Below are 17,670 nucleotides of genomic sequence, written 5' to 3' on the forward strand. Positions count from 1 at the left end.
GCAGATGCCGAGATGCAATTTTATTAGGGAGAATAACCATGTGAAATAAGGAGTCATGGAAAGCTGGGAGAACTTTCAGACTATAATGTAAATTGGATGGGAGCATCTTAGACTGATATTCAGTTTAAGAAACTTTCAGTGATACCTGGCACCAGTGTATCTGCACAAAAGAGTTCTATGTCTCTTAGGAAGAAGTCTGCCTTAGTGATTGGTGGAGAGCAGCCCATGGGTGTGATAGCCTTGCAGTAAACATAGAAATGGATTTCAGAAACCAGCAGCTTTGTATTTTGCTGATTGCATCTCTGATGTCACATAACATATTTCTCTGAGCTTAGTATACCTTTCAACTGGTAGTTATATAGTGACTAGCTCAGATTCAAGTATAATTTCTTTACACGTATAGCTTTTCTCTTAAGTTTCTTTAGGGTACTTTTTGATACCTTTGTATATTTTGCTGCATTTAAGTCTATCGGTATTTTCCTTTTTATTCCCTTTCTTGTTTACAATGTTTAGTCTGTGCCTGTGAAACTCTGTGTAGTGGTCAAGAGCATATGGACTTTAGTCTGCACGGATTAAAAACCTATTCTTGTCATTACATAGCCTTGGACAAGTTTCTGAATAAAACTAATATTTATTGAACTCTTGCAGCATACCAGGCACAGTGTACATTTTATTTCTTTGGTTTTTGTTTCATTGCTTTTGTTTTGTCTTGTTTTGTTTGGTACTGTTCTTTCCCACTCTTGTACTTACAATCATTTTGTATTTTTGCATTTTTGATGTCCCTTTGTGTTTTTATTCTGCCTGACAATCTGCCTGACAAAGTTTTTTAAAGTGGAGCATTTAGTCCACTTGAACTAAAAAATTATTGATATATTTGGAATCTTGTAGAAAATTAGGTTACAGAATTTCATGCAAACAAAGGGCAGTGGATTTTTCTCTATATTTATTTGCCTAACAAACCTTTACTGAACATTGACTCTAGACCAAGTTTTGGGAACACAAAGATGAGTAAGACTCGATTCTTCTATATGAGCTCCTCTTTGGTTGGGGAGATAGATGGCAGCACATCAGGGCACTGATTTTTCTTTCTATAATAACGTAGTCTACTAGATAGAAAGCAGATTTATTATTAAAAGCCATAGATGTGTTATTTCGATGAGCTTAAATCTTTTAGAACTGGAGTAATCTCTTTTGCTTCTCTGCAGTTGAGTACAAATAGTTGAAAGTATGTCCTTCCATGAAAAAAAAAAAAGCCATGTAATCAGTGATGTAGCGAAAGACAACGCCTTTCACTGCAAACTCAATACCTGCCTCAGATCTTCTCTGTAATAATTGACAGAGGCTAAATTATTATTAGTTAACGTATATTCAGAGTGAACAAAATTATTTTCATTCTATATCTAAACCAAACCAGTTAATTATTTAGATACAAATATTTGATTACTTATATTTGGTTTGCAGCAAAGACGTGTATATCAACTATTTGACATGAACACTTCCAGTTGTCCTTTCTGCACCTATGGCAGACATTGCTGATAACAAATGACCCTCTTTCTTTCTAGTCACAGGCATTGTTACACAAAAATCCTTTTCCACACAGTGTTCCAGGCAGCTATTACCAATCAATTCACATTGGCACATGAAATGAAAACTATTTGCTTTCTATGATCTCCATACAGTAAAGCATCTGTTAAAAATACAACCTAAATGGCAGAATCAATCAACTTAAGCAAAGCCTAACTATGTACCTGCCTAATAGGTAATAAACTTTAAAAAAGTAGTTAGCATTTATTGATAGTTTACTACATATTAGGCACTATATAAGTATTTTCCTTATACTAACTCATTTAAATTTTAGAATACAATTAAGTAGATACCATTGTCACATCCATTTTACAGGATGGAAGCTGAAGCACAGAGATTAAGTAAGCTGTGTATTGTCACACATCCAGTAATGGGAGACCTGGGATGCATTCTGGCTCCTGAGCCTATGCAATGGACCCAAACTGCATCTATGTAAAAATGTGCCTGAAAACAGCTTTATCCAGAAAATGAAGAGAAAACCAATACTCAAATTCTAATTTGTGCTAAGGCATTGTATATGTACATGTTTTTAGGCGACATTACTGGAAGTTAGACCACATGGTAGAATATGAAGATGTAGCCAGTGAGAAAGGGGGCAGGTCTACCATGCATGTGTAAGTAGATGCATAGATGGCAAATTTCCAGGGAATTGAGCTGGTTCAAGTAGGAATTCAATCGAATTGCTTAACTCGGAAAATTCTTCCAGAGAGAATTGCAAATGGGTATCCTGATGCCAGAAATCCTAATATTGTCAAGATAGTGACTTGTTGCCAAAGAAAACACTTAGAATTAAGATGCTAGGACTTTCTGACATGACCTACGATGCTAGTTATTTTAACATATTAGAATGGACAGTGGACCTTGCAAGGTGACAAAGAGGGAAAATCAAGTCATTTTAAGTAGAAGGGGTAATATGTGTATCATAGTCCCATTGCGGTGCATAAAATATCCAGGAAAACAGGAATTCTGTAAGACGTTCTATCAAAACTACAGTCTCTTAACTTTTGCAAACCCAAAATTAGGGCAATTGGTTACTTTAATGTGCACACTGAGCATTCATTATGTTTTAAACACTCTATAAGTTTCTTCCCAATTGTTATCTTTAATCTTCATAAGAGCCTTACTCATTTATTTAACAAGTAACCGTAAGTAAACTATTATTATGTTCACATAATAGGTAAGGAAAATAATACTCAGATATTAGGCAACATACCTGATGTAATGGAGCAACTATATGCTAGAACTATTTGAACCCAGATGTGCTTAATGCCAGAGCTTTCTGCTAGTTCACTTTGCCCGACAGACAATTAGAGGGCTTCCTTCCTTTCTAATTAGTGGTTTGACAATAATGGAGTACACTGCTTAGGTCTTTCTTGAAGGAAGAATTTGTGGCCATCTCTGAAGGGTGTGAACCTCCAGACTTAAACTCATAGCCAACATATATTCTTCTGGGAGGTTCCCACTCAATGACAGAGGACAGTGGGGAGAGCACAGCTTGGAATTTCACCCAGCATTTGCCTCTTCTAATGGGCAATCTTTGCTCCAGAACTGCCTATTGGGTTATGCTGCCTATTCAGAAAGAAATCACTTCCCCCTTTCCCTTCAAAAATTACCACAGGAATTAGAAGAGACATGAAACCAAAGGATTTCTTATATATACTTTTAATAAAGTATAGTTGACAAAATATATTAGTTTCAGGTGTACAACATAGTGATTAGATCTGTATACCTTATAATGAGATCACCACAGTAGGTCTAGTTCCCATCTGTCACCATACAAAGTTATTAACAATATTATTGACTATATTCCCATGCTGTACCTTACATCTACATGACATATTTATTTTAATAATAGAAGTAATTTTATTACTGGAGGTTTGTACCTCCTATTCCCCTTTACCATTTTCACCCATCCCCCACCAGCCTTCCTCTAGCAACCATCAGTCTGTTCTCTGTATCTATAAGTCAGATTCTATTTTGCTTTTCTTATATTCTTGTATTGACTAAACTAACTATATGACATTCCATAGTATTAGGACTCTTTCTTCAACTTTAGACCTTTTGCTGTCTTTAATTCAAAGTGTTGGGAAAATAAAACCACTTTATGTGCTTGGGAAAAAAATAACAAGCATCACTAAAGAACATTAAAGCAGGCAAAAATCTTCATCTGCAACCTCTCCCCTTTCTGGTCCTTCTTCCTGGAAGTACACACTTTTAAATGTTTAACACAATGTCTAAGAATTTTTTGCTGTTTAAAACAATTTAGTTTTGTACTTGTACTTCCTCATATCTCCTTCCCCAACTTTTCCATTTTTAAAACAAACTGTGTGTGTGTTTGTTCTATCAGTAATCTAACTTGAAATTATATACTTAAGCTTAAATTGATCGACTTTACAAGATGAGGGGGTTATAAGATGAGAAGTGAGAAGTGCATTTTCATTTTTACTTTTTTTTTTTTTTAAATTTTGCCTCTGCTGACCTTTTTCTTTGTCAACTTTCTGTCAGATGAACTTATAAATTGTCATTATTTATAACATTTTCCTTGAGTTCTGAAGTATAAAAACATTTTTTTATCTATGTGTTTACTCTAAGAATTAAAAAACTACTACTACTTATTATGACCATGAAAATATTAATCATTGTAGAACTAAATAGTATTACTCATAGAAAAAGAAATGTAATTTTAAATAACAAATACCTTGTCAGATGAAGAACGAAGTATCAAATAAATTCTATTTTCACATTATTACTTATTCACAATTGTGCCACATTTTATTTTTCATTTTTGTAAAGCTTTTTGTCTTCTCTGTAATTTCTACTTATCTTTCTTTTTGCCATTGTTGATAGATGGGATACGTATTATCTATATCTTATTATTAAGATTTTCCAAGTTCTTATTTATATCAGTATATATTTTGTGTTTCTACTTATTAAAGTTTCTGACTTACTGTTCTAATTTAAGCCATTTGTTTTCTATTCTGGTTGCACAGCTGGCTGTTCATTGCACTCCTGAGTTAATTTCATTGTTCGTTGGACTCCATGCTTTTTGTTTGTTTGTTTCTGCTAGACTACATCTGAATGAATTTTAGGTGCAGAGAAAATAAATTTCTACACATTTATGTGCCTGAAATGGTATTTTTAATTTATCTTCACATTTATGTGCGAGTTTGGACAGGTAGACAATTAAGGGTGAAATTCATTCAATTTTCAAATTTTGAAGACATTGCTCCCAGCTGCCTCGTCTTCTTGTATCCAATGTTGATGAAAAGCCAGGTGCCTTTGATAATGGATGCCCCTTTTCTTTTTTTCAGTTTTTTACTAGGTGAACTTTTAGATTGTCATGATTGGCTGACCTGACTGTTGCCCGGCAACGAACTCCACACACCGTAAGTCTCTCTAGTGCTAGTCCTGGAATAGCATCTGTCTCCATCACTGCCTCTCCCAAGGTGTTTTCAGAGCTAGAGTCATCTCCATGAATAGAAACATGATGCTGCCCAATCTCCATCCTCTAGAAATTTATAAAATGTATTTTATTCATGAAAATTTATCTTCTTAAATTACATATGTACTAAAACCTACTTTTACAGTTATTCCAATAGGATGTTGGGAAGTAGAAAAAACAATTGTGTGTTGTATCTGTCACCTGGAACAGGAAACACTGTTTTGCTGCTGTCTATAGATCCTCAATGAAGGAATGTACAAGTTTTCTTGAACCAAGTGGATACAATTAGTTGTGGTTAGCAGAATGGGTAGACTAAATAAGGAAGATACAATTATCATGAATGGTCCTTTCTTAACAGACAGCAATATAAAATTAAGCCACGTCTAAAATATGATTGATATAAAGTATCAAGGTTTTTGTTCAGCTGATGAGAAAGCAAATTACCTTTTGTAGTCATCATTTCTTTGCTCTATTTTATTTTATCCATGTAGTAAAGTATTTTTTGAATGTAAGGAACAGGATTCAATCCTGATTTGCTTACTTAAAGAAGTGGACTTTTAAAATAAGATTTTGGGGTGTTAGTAAATCTAAAGGAAGCTTAAATGGTGTCAACCTCAAAAATAAAACGGGCAGTTATTTTACCAGCACTTTTTTGGGAATAGCAGAGAATTGCAATCCAGAACAAGGAAGTTATGGCAAACCATAGGCAAGTCGAAGCAACAAAGGGAAAATTAGGTTTCACTAGGTTTTAGGAAGAAACTGGGGAGGATGGTTTTGAACAAAAGTTCATTGGAGAAGAGCAAGAGTCTGAGATTGTGGCAGTTTCTCATTGGCTGCAAGTGGTAGTTAGTGCATTGCTGCTGGGACAGGGAGGGAATTTCCTTCCTTTTCTTAAAAAAAGGAGATAAAATTTTTATGTGAAAACTATCCTCCCCTGTCAAAACACTTCTTGTCTTACTTCTTCCTGCTGGTTGTGGAGGTTACAAGAAGTGGTAGGTGCATGAGACCCCACCCCCACCCCCCCACCCCCCTCTTTGGGGTTTCCTGATTCCATTTTAAATAAGGTTACCTTTATTTTCTCAATAGTGAAATGGAAACAGCAGAAATCAGGAAAGCTCTAGGAACCCCCAGAAGTCAGTATTCATGAACCCTCTTTCGGAGCAGGAAATTGACAGCTTTATTGACTCCCATTCAATATATCCATTCCAAATTCTTAATAGAGAGCTGCTGATTGGCTCAACGTTTATTAGAAATCTTCCCCTCAATTAAGAGTAGAGCTACATAACGTCATTGTCCCTGGGTATCCGTGGGGGGATTGGTTTCGGGAACCCCACAGATACCCAAATCCTCTGGTGCCCAAATCCCTTATATAAAATGGCATAGGATTTGCATATAACCTACACACATCCTCCCATATACTTTAAATCATCACTAGATTACTTATAATACCTAATACAATGTAAATGCTATATAAATAGTTGTTATACAATATTATTTAGGGAATAATGCTATATAAATAGTTGTTATACAATATTATTTAGGGAATAATGACAATAAATAAAGAGTCTGTACATGTTCAGTACAGATGCAACCATCGTATACAGCATACATTAGTAACAATGTAACATTTTTGGGGACCTGTATATTTTCTATCTGCAGTGGGTTGAATCCAGGGATACGGAAACCATGGATACGAAGGGCCACTGTAAACAGAGCCAAAGATCAGCCCTGAAAAAAATCTTCCTAATATAAAGCATTAACAGAATGCTTATGCTTTGTGTGGTGCCTATGGCTCCCACTTTACTCAAACAATCACCATTTCAGGGCGCAGTGTCATAGTGAAGCTCATTAGCCACTGGACCCAAAGATCAAAACATCCTTACAATAAACTTCCCTGCCTGCGATTGCTAAACAGGAATTCGTTAGCTCATGTTGGCAACAATATCTTCCCTTCTTCCTATGTATTTTTCATATTTTCAGATGTGAAACATACTAGGGCCTCAGAAACCAATAGGTAGTTTTACTTTGTGCTATTTACTTACATTTATATCCCTTCCAAACAAATAAATAAGCAAACGAAACCCAATAAAATTGAAAGTGAAAAAAAAAATTAGTCAATCTATGAAAGGAAACAGAATAAATGAATAGCCCTCGGGAAACATTTCATGAGTGTCTGTTGACTCCAAGAATCGCTTTATAGTAGCTACCCAGTTGTAAGTTAATCTACAATTCTAAATTAGAGGCTATGATACCCATACTTAAAATAATAGAAAAGTGTAACTCAAAAAGATAGCATAAGTAAAGTGCCTCATTTTACAGACAAGAAAACAGTCTCAGTAAAGAGAAGTGGTTTTCTAAGACTAAAGAATTTGCTACTGCAAGAGGCAGACTCTGGTGCAGACCTCCTACCCTAAATTCAGGGCTCTTGAAACTAGTTTCTAAAATGAAATTGCAGTATTCCAAGAGACTTCTAGTCTGTCGGTTATTGGAATCTTTTAGTAATAATTGGGTTTATTCTACCGAAAAAAACATTCTGCTACATTCTATACAAGAATGATTTTTCACCAAAACGATAATCCAAATGCTTGTTTAAGCAGAAAGTAGGAGCTATTTTTTAATATGGAGACATAAAGCTAAATAATATATAGTTTCTACGTTTGAGGAATTCATGGCATAGATAACTAGAGGGAGAGACACATTAAAATAATTGTAATGCAATGCAATGTGATGTAGTATAGAGAAGAATCAGAGTGTTATGAAAATATATAGTACGTGTCACAGGAAGTATGTATGTGAGAACAATTATAGTTCCTTTCCTTAAGGATTGCATAATTTGGGAGCTTCGGTATTGTTCTTCATCTAATGGGACAAAATACCCCATTGTGACTACAATTTGCATGACCATTTTAGGACGATAGATGTTCAAGAACATGGAACTTTCCTGGAACCTTTAGAGTAAAAAAAAAAAATGAGACATGCATTTTTTTTTCTTCACTTTCTAATTTAGAAATAAGATGTCAACAACACAGGACAGAAAGCTACAGATTTTATAAAAGTGGGGCAGACAATGCTATAGAAATGGAGAGGTGGGAAAGGTCTTTACTAGATGGAAGAATAGACTTAACTGAGAATCTGGCCACTTAGCTAGGTGAGTATGATCAATGTGGGAGAAATTAATCATTGGATGTGTATTGAGGATATTTCTAAAATGTGAACGGCATCAACATGCTTAGTATTTACATTTGCATTTATGGAGAAATCCACTACATCAGTGTGGTTAAAGCACAGAATGTGTCAAGAGAAGTAGTACAAAATGAGGTTTCAAAAGAATTTTGGAGCCTAAATGTATGTCATTAAAAGGCAAGGTGCTGATTTTGCAATTTCTCCAACAACCAGTTTGGAGCAATCAGAAGTATCTGAACTAGAGAGTTATGATATCAGGGTTGTATTTCAAAAAAAATCAATCTGCTAGTCTCACGTAGTCTGGCTTGGAAGTGAGAAACATTGGAAGCAATAGAAATCGATCTGAACACTGTTTCAATAATCTAGGTACTATATTATGAAGACCTAGACTAAGGCCGCAGCAGAAGAGATTGTTACAAAATGTTATGCAAAATACAAAAACAAAATGGTTTTTACATTAAGTATATGTAAAATACAAATTTGTTGTCGCATTAAATATATGTATTCCACATATTATTCACACATTGCTAGGGATTTTTATTGTACATGTACACAATAAACCCCGTGACAAATATTTTGGAAGAATAAAACATTGTCTTCATGAAAGTTACCAAAAAAATGTCACATACTTCACAAAAACAAAAATAGAGGGGGTCTGAGTCAATGTGATGAATTTAATTTTGCCTTATAGGTAGGGGTGTAAAAGGAATGAGATGGGAAACACAAAACTAAAATATAATGATAATAAACTGATGTAAGGTTGTAGGAGCAAGGTATCCAAGGAAGAATTCTTTGTCAGAGAGGCATATGGCTCAAATTAAGGAGGGATGTTAAGGAACTGAGTGATGGAAACATTGGAAGATTTCTGCGGAGGGAGAATATGTCTCTCTTCATGCTACTTCTGACCCTATGGTCTTAAAGCTTCTGAGTCTCAATGTTCTCATTTTTAAAATGGGGCTAATATTCTCTACTGGTTGTTGGTGACAATATGAATGTCTTGGAACATTAGTATCTATTATGCATGCAATAAATATTACACGGATATTGGATTTTTGAGAAGTATAAGGTTGGTGCAAAAGTAATTGCCGTTTAAAAGGTTAAAAATAATTGCAAAAACCGCAATTACTTTTGCACCAACCTAATAGGAAACGGAGGATAGTGATATCTAAATGGCAGGTAGCTAGGGGTTGTGGTGGATGGTATAAAGGAAAAGAAGTGAAAGAGGAAATAATGTGGGCCATCAACAGAACACAACCAGCTTCCTGACACATAGGAAAGGTTTATAAAATATTTTTTAAATGGAATTAAAAATATGGGTTTCATAGCTGACTATACTTGCATTCTTTGAGATACAACTTTTGGGACCTAACTGACCCCAGTTAAATGCAACAGCAGAAATAATAGCACCATGAATCTCCAAACTGGCAATTGAATCAATCTGTATTTATAACTGTATTAGGAAACCATAATTCAGTCTCATTGGATGCCCAGTTAATGAGATGTTTTGTCTTGGTGAGTTTCCCCATAAACCCTGTTTTTAAGTCTAAATTAAATGAGAAAGCCAATTTCCTGTAGCTCCCTGGGATTTTGCCCAGAGACACATTCCTCTAAAACCCCAAGTTCCTTTGCTGAATTGCTTAATTATGTTCTTTTATTAAAATGCCTATGACAACTGAAAATAAGACAATGCATACTTATATGAAAACAAGTAAAAATGGTAAACATGTTTAACTCCAGTGCACAGTATAGTCATCTGTGTCTCTTTCCCTCACCACAATCTGCTAAGCAATTTGAAGAAAATTTGTGATCTGTAGTGCACCCTGCAGAGACTTAGCATCATCCTGCTGTTTCTGGAAGAGTAAACTATAAACTCTGCTTGGATTTCCTACACGGTTATAAAATAATTAAGCTTAGCTCTTTAAGGATGTATTCAGGACTAGAACTGACCGCTTCTTGGCTAAATAGTGCTCTGAGGGCAAAACAAGTATAAAAGATCATCTTAAACGCACACACACACGTAACCTAAGTCCTTTATGACAGCATCTGTAAAAAAATGCTGCCATTTTTTGTCATGGATTTAAGTGTTTTGCAAACCTAAAGGTTTTCTCATTACAAATGAGCAGACATCGAAATATACTTCTTGAGAGAAGATGACACACATGAAACCTCCCACCAAGTAAAATCAGAACATTAAAAACCAGCAGAAAAATTTCAGAATCTACCCACCTGAAGAACATACAAGAACCAGTAGGTTAGGAAAAGAAGAGGTTTCTAGAGACCCTCCAATCATTCCATCTCTGTAGTCATCTCTTCTTCTTTGGCTCTGTGTTTTCGTGAACACAGAGGAAGTAGATGGAAGAACTTGCCCTTATGTACCTCTTCTAAAAGAAGTAAAATAAGATGCTCCAGATAGATAGATATATACATGATTTCCAAAAGCTGGCTGTCCTTAATCTCTCCTTACTTGCCTATCCTGGTGAGTTGCCTGGACTTTGTAGAAAAATAAAACCTGATATTTTCTCTCCCAACCTGTTTTCATGTGTGTAAAATGAGGCTATGCTTATCTCACAAGATGTTGTAAGAATCAAACAAGGTATGTATGTAAAAGTGTTTTTTGAAGTTCGGAGGATAAAATATTCAAAATGTGTTGAACACATCAGGCCTCTCTATCATTAAAATGTTTAAAATATCTATGGAAGTTAGGGTTAAGATAAGAAAGATTACTTTTCTTTATAAAGTTCAGGTGCCTCCAGAAAGAATGCATCCTCTCCACTGATAACTACAATGAGTGGCTCAACATAATCCAATAAAGGACTGAGTTGACTTGATGTCAGATTTATAAGGCTTGTTCTACTTCTGGTTTACCCTTACTCCTAGGGTGTACACCTCCAGAGTCTTTACCGGGGACTCTCCTTTTTGGAAACTCTTAAACTTCAAATTTGTATCCTTGGAATTGTAAGAGGGCAGAAAACTCTGGTCTGTGTTTCAGATTCTTTTTTCTTGGATTCTTAGCCTCATGCCTTTATGCATAAGTAAAGAATCTGGAAATTATCTTAAGGACAAAAGTGCTAACTGCACGTTCTAGTTCTCTGTATTTTAATTCTTTTGGAGATGCTTGACCTCAATTTTGTCTTCTTTGAAAGTTCTATACTCAAATTTTTGACTCTCTAGTGCCTTTTGATTTTAGAAACCTCAACGGCGTTCTATGTCTCCTAACATCTAGCTTCTCCCTTTCTCCCCACCACCTCCATGCCAAGAAGGGGCAAGTTTTTTGAGAAGAAAATATACATTACTTATGTTGAGTTCACTACAACAAACTTCTCTTCTCTCCATAATCTTGACCCGTTAAGTCTTGACTGACTCAGTAGCTTACCAGTATATTCAGTTTTTTGTTTTAACCCAAATGTTCTACCTTTTCTTAGTAGGAGCATTGATCTCCTTTAGGCTACTCCATTATAAGCAGAATTATATACATATTTTTAAAAATCAAGGTAGATTCATATATATTTTGACTTAAAAACATGTATATAATCTTTACACACACACGCATGCACACTCTCAAAACTTTTCAGGCCTAGATTTTAATTTGTGATTTCTACCAGAGGAACAAAAGTGTCTTTTATCCCAACTACTGCATATTATTACAAAGGAGATAACCCTCCCTCCTCATTCTATGCAGCTATTAGGTTGGTGCAAAAGTTATTGTGGTTTAAAAGGTTAAAAATAATTGCAAAAACCTCAATTACTTTTGCACCAACCTAATAGAATAATTTGTATATCAAAAATTGACAAGGACAGTATGATAAAGAAATCATAGTTCAATCTGAATTATAGACATGTATAAAAAAATTACAAACAAAACATTAATAAACAAATCCCTTGACAAAAAATAAGTTGCTATATTCTGATCAAACTTGATTTATTCCAGTAGTTCAACCTTGGTTAAATATTAGAAAATTGGTTAACATGACATGTTACATTAGCAGATTAAGAAAGAAATGAGTTACATGATCAACTCAATAGATATCAAAACAAAATTAGATAAAATATAAATGTAGCAAAATGTGAATAGTTGGTATATAAGACTAAATATGACAAACAAATACCTTGATCTCCTATCTATATATAGATAATAAATAAATAAATAAATAAATAAATAAATAAATAAATCATTGTACAAACAAGACAACAGACTATGATTAGTATTATGAAGGGAATAAACTAGGCAATGGAACAGAGAAGGGAGGCCACATTATGGAGCAATTAAAGAAAGTCTCTTGGAGTTGACTTAGGTCACGAGTCAGCCATGCAAAGAACTCATGGATAAGTATTTCAGATTAAGGGAAGACAAATGCTAAAGCCAAGAATTTAGAATGGGCTTCACATGTTTTAGGAATAGAAATGAAATGAGTAAATAGGAGTATAGAGGGCAAATAGAAAACATACTTAAAAATGAGTTTGGAAATCCATATCCTGTATACACATGGTCCTTGTATACCCTGGTACTAAATCTGGATTTTGATTCTAAGATATATGCGTATTTGAAGTTACTGAAGAATTTTAAGAGGAAAGGAGAGATAACATGATTTGACTAACATTTCTAAAAGATCACCTTAACAAATCTATGGAGAACCATTGGAGAATTGCGAGAAGGTGATAGGAAGTCAGTTATGAGGATTTTGCAATTATCAGATGAGAAATGATGACTTGGGCCAACTGCTGTTGGAGGAGATAAAGTGATGTAGAAACAAGAAGACTTGGTTATGGATTGGGTGAGGATTTTTGGAAAAATGGTGGGTGAAAATAAATAATTTAAAATGAAATTTGAATTTGGCCATAAGCAATTGCGAGGACATAGAAGTAGCATTTTAAAATATCAAGAAGAAATAAATTACATAAGAAACATGCTCACACATTTCATTAAAATTTTGGAAATACAATTTAGATCAGTTTCTCATATCATAGAGTCAAAAAACTTTCAGAGAGAGTACATCATTGAATGAAAAAAAACAAAAACGAATTGAGGACCAATTTACCAGAATAAAGTGTAGATAAATATTTACCTTATTTTTATTTAAGAAATGTTTCTAATCTCAAAAAGAGTAAAGGAACAAATCAATAGAGAAAATTAAAAGATTTGACTATGAATATTTGAAAACTTCTCAACACTAAAACTATAAATAGCTTAAAAATACAAATGACAAGAGAGAAAAGTTAGCAATATAATTCTTGAAAAAGGATTGCTGTTCTATCAAGGGTAAACTGGAAGGGTAAATTAGAGATATTTAATAAAGCTAAAGAGTAAGTATACAGAGGAAGGATCTAACACACAGCCTTGTATATAATAAGCTCCAAGTGAATACTGGAGGGTTGAGACTGACTTGACCAAGAAGAGACACATTAAAAGGTGTGAATTTTATCTAAGGGACAGCTGGATGAGGGTCAAAGATGATCATATGACTAAGAAAGATGATCCCAGCGAGAGTGCAGGGAGTGCGTTCAGTGTGGGCAAGACCAGAAGCAAGAATACTGGTTAGAATCATACAGGAATCAATTATTTTTAAAAGTTATGGAAATATGGGACATAATCTCTTTGTGGAGTAAGGAATAGTATTACAAATGACTTCTAGAAATTTGTGCCATCCTTGAGGTTTCCTTTATACTTCATTTACGTCTAGAAAACAAGTCTGTTCTCTCCATACATAGACATCTACAAAATTTCTCTTTTATGATTTAGTTTTCAAGTTATGTATGTCACATGTTCTCCCTGTTCCGGTCCTCTCTATTTCTAGCCAAATGTCTTTCAAGCTAAAGTGCTTTAGACTTTATGCTTCATGTTACGATTGTCAAGTTAAAACTGCTGGCTTTTATGGATGTTGTATCTATATTTGATTATGGTTTTTAAAAAATTTGTGCCAAATCTTCGACCCAGTTACCCTCTTTCTTGAGACTTTATCATACATACATAATAAAAAAAAAAAGAGATAAGAATATCTGGAATAAAAGAATTAATACTGATTAATTGAGTAACAATTATCACAATAAAATAACATAATAGCCATTGAAAAACGACTATTTTAAAGACTAGCAACAAAAATATTCTTTTGAATCATTTAAGCAGAGTATAAATGTGTATCTACACTATGGTTAAAACACTGTAAAAATAATATATATATGGGGACAGGTCTGGAAAGGAACTGTAAACATAAAAACAGTTTGATTCACAGAGGTGATGAAACGGTTGTTCTCAAACTGTAGTGTGCAAATGAATCATCTGAAATACTTCTTGAAACTTCACATTCCCAGGCCCACCCTAAGAAATTTGTATTCAAATGATTCTGAAGAGGGATTTCAGAACTTAATATGCTAATAAAACATTCCCAGGTGACTTTGAGGCAGGTCATAAGTAGTTCACAGTTGGAGGCACTGTGGCAGGATCATGGATGATTTAAAGGATTATAGCCACAGGGCTACATTCCATTAAAGTGGTTACGTTGTCGGCCCCACAAATATGTAATATGGAGGAAATCAGGAAAATACTGCAGCTGTTTGTTTGTCCAGCCCCTAGTGAAAATGTAATAGACTGAGTTTTACACGGTTGATGTATAATTATGACACCTGTGTATTTTGGACCCCCATTAGTCATTTTACTGTTATTGCCTATGTCTATGGGATGCTATCCTACCTACTCCCTGGGAAGTGCCTGACTCCATTTGCTAACTTAACAGCTATCCAGTTCTCAGTATTGAGCTGGACAAACAATACATTTATAAGAGTTCGTTAACGGATGAGGATTTTAAATAAGTTCTTTCATGGAGGAGAATGGCGTTAAGTCTGCTGTTACGGATTCAGTATCCACATTTCTGGGTGAAACTACATGTGCTGTATTGAACCCATACTAACTCCCCTCCTGTCTCCTCAAACCTGTTGAAAGAGATCCCATCTATATGTCCCAACACACATGATATCCTGCTGTATTCTCGCTAGCAGACTTCCTAGGGTACTCAATTACCTCTTTTGGGTCAACTCAGTAGTTAGCTTCCTGCTTTGAAGGGATTTATGAACAGAAAGCATAGAGCTATAGCCTGCTGTGATTTAATTAATGATTGCTACCTTAATGGCCTCTGTGCTTAGAGCTGTGACTGGCATGTACTTAGAAAGTGTACAACAAAGGTTAGTGATTATCCACTCCATCTGCTGAATAACTTTCAATAAGAATATTGTCCCTAACTCTAAACATCTCTGTATCTGCTTTGAATACTTGGACTTTAAATAAGTTAACCACAATGACTTCATGAATGTCCCATATCTCCAGCTTCATTCTGGTCCTTGTTTCATTTTTCTCCCCATCTATTCACAGAAGTCCCAGCAAGCTTTGTGTTCAATCTCATCATATTTACAACTGTTAAATTAGAAATTATATGTAATTTTTAATGTAGACATAGACAGGGCTTTCACATTAATAGTAGTTACCTTCCCAAAGTATACTGTTAGGTACTTAGTATAGGTTAGGTACTTAGCACATATAATTAAGTTTGTTCTCACAAAAATTCCATGTTATATGAGGAAACTAAAATTTGGAGATAATAGAGGTTTAAATGAAGTGACAGAGGCAAAATTTCAACGCATATCTGTCTGGTTGTCATGCATTTTTTTTTTTTTTTTTTTTGTGACCTGTCAACCTGTCTGGTTTTTTTAAATTTAGTTTAAAAGGTAAAAGCAAACCACTTGGAAGGAAAAGTTTATTGCTAGCAGCATGATGTCAGACAAGCCAAGCCTTGAATGAAGGTTTTTTGCTTGTGTATTCTTTGTTTTTCTAGAACTGCATATCTCCAACCATTTGACTATTGAATAACCTTAGATTTTGACCAAGGCCAAAAAAAATGAAAGACAGAAAAAAGATAAGGTTTTAAGTGAAGATACTATGAACAAATTCTTGACATAAAAGTAATGTGCAGGGCAAATGGGTAGCTGAGCAGTAATGATTAATTTCTCGTTAAAACTTACCTTGGTATTAAAGCGTGTCAAGGGCATATAAGTGCTGAAAGGCTACTGGACAATACTGAGTGTGAGAAAAATAAGAAATGGCTATGAGGTTTTTCTTCTGTTCTGTGAAATTAATAGCATGGGAACTATTGCATAATGACTGGCATGATGATATAGATACAAAATGAACAATATAGTGGTACAAATTAAGAGGCTGGTGTTGGTCTGACTTCGGATAGGAATAATGAAAAAGCAAGGTCAGGTCATGTGAGGATTCTTCTTTTATTTAAGAGTTCTAATAAGAGTTTTAAACAGAAATTAAATTGCACTCTATATTTTAAAGATATCTTTTCTATTAAAATACTCATGAAGACAGTTAATGATAACACTTGAAAATCATTCTAAGTACTAAGGATATGTGTCAACCTTTGGAACGAGACCCAGAGGTGTTTCCATGAACCACCACAAGTAGATAAAACTAGATTGAGAAACACAGTTATGACCCATGTATTGAATCCTGGTAGGAGGAAGTAATGATTAAGGAGAATGCGAAATCAGTATTAAATATATTTTTATTCCTTCCGACTTAACTTGGAGACTTTGGATAAAACACCTAACCTGAACAACTATAGATTTACCTTGTTAGTATGCTTTCTTTATACTAGAATGATGCTCCCGCCCGCCGCCATCTCTCATCAGTACCTCTCCTTTTTCATCCTTTCAGAGAAACAAACTCTCAGAGTAAATATGGCAGATAGAAGAAGACTAACAGTGTGCTGTATTTCTTGATGTGCTTTTTCACTTAAGTGTAGTGATGTATGTGCAGAAACAGACTAGAACAATATTGAGGTAAACAAAGCTGAAGATTGTAGGATTTTATGCACTCTATTTAATGGAAAAAGAGCCACAAACACATTTTTATCTCAGATTTATTTGTTAATATGATATAATTCAGGCAATCTTCACTTATATCAAGTCAATTTTTGTCAATTTAATGTGCTTTTAATTCTTAACATTTAATTCTCCACACTACCTGGTATTTATAATCCTATTTCCATTATTTTATTTATATTATTTTTATTTGTCCTTTTTAAATTCACTTCTCTTCCATTTTTTCTGACCATTGATTTTTGTTCTGGCAGCCTATTTTTTAAGGATTATATATTTATAATGTTTTAAAATATTTCGTAGTGTAAGTGTCATTTATTTTCTTTAGAAAATGTTGATTTACCTATTCAAGTCTGTCATTCCTCTCAGAATTATTTTGACTATTCTCAAATGTATCTATATGCACTTTTGAACAAATAGAAAATTAGTGTTGGCAAGGATGTGAAGAAATTGGAACTCTTGTGCAGGAATGTAAAATGGTACAACTGCTAGGGAAAGTGGTATGGTTGTTCCTTGAGAACTTAAGCATAGAATTGCCATGTGATCCAGAAATTCTACTTTTGGGTATATACCCAAAAGATCTGAAA

Source organism: Rhinolophus sinicus, chromosome 16 (assembly GCF_057876585.1).
Source record: "Rhinolophus sinicus isolate RSI-liver-muscle chromosome 16, RSI-T2T, whole genome shotgun sequence".
Taxonomy (NCBI): Eukaryota; Metazoa; Chordata; class Mammalia; order Chiroptera; family Rhinolophidae; genus Rhinolophus; species Rhinolophus sinicus.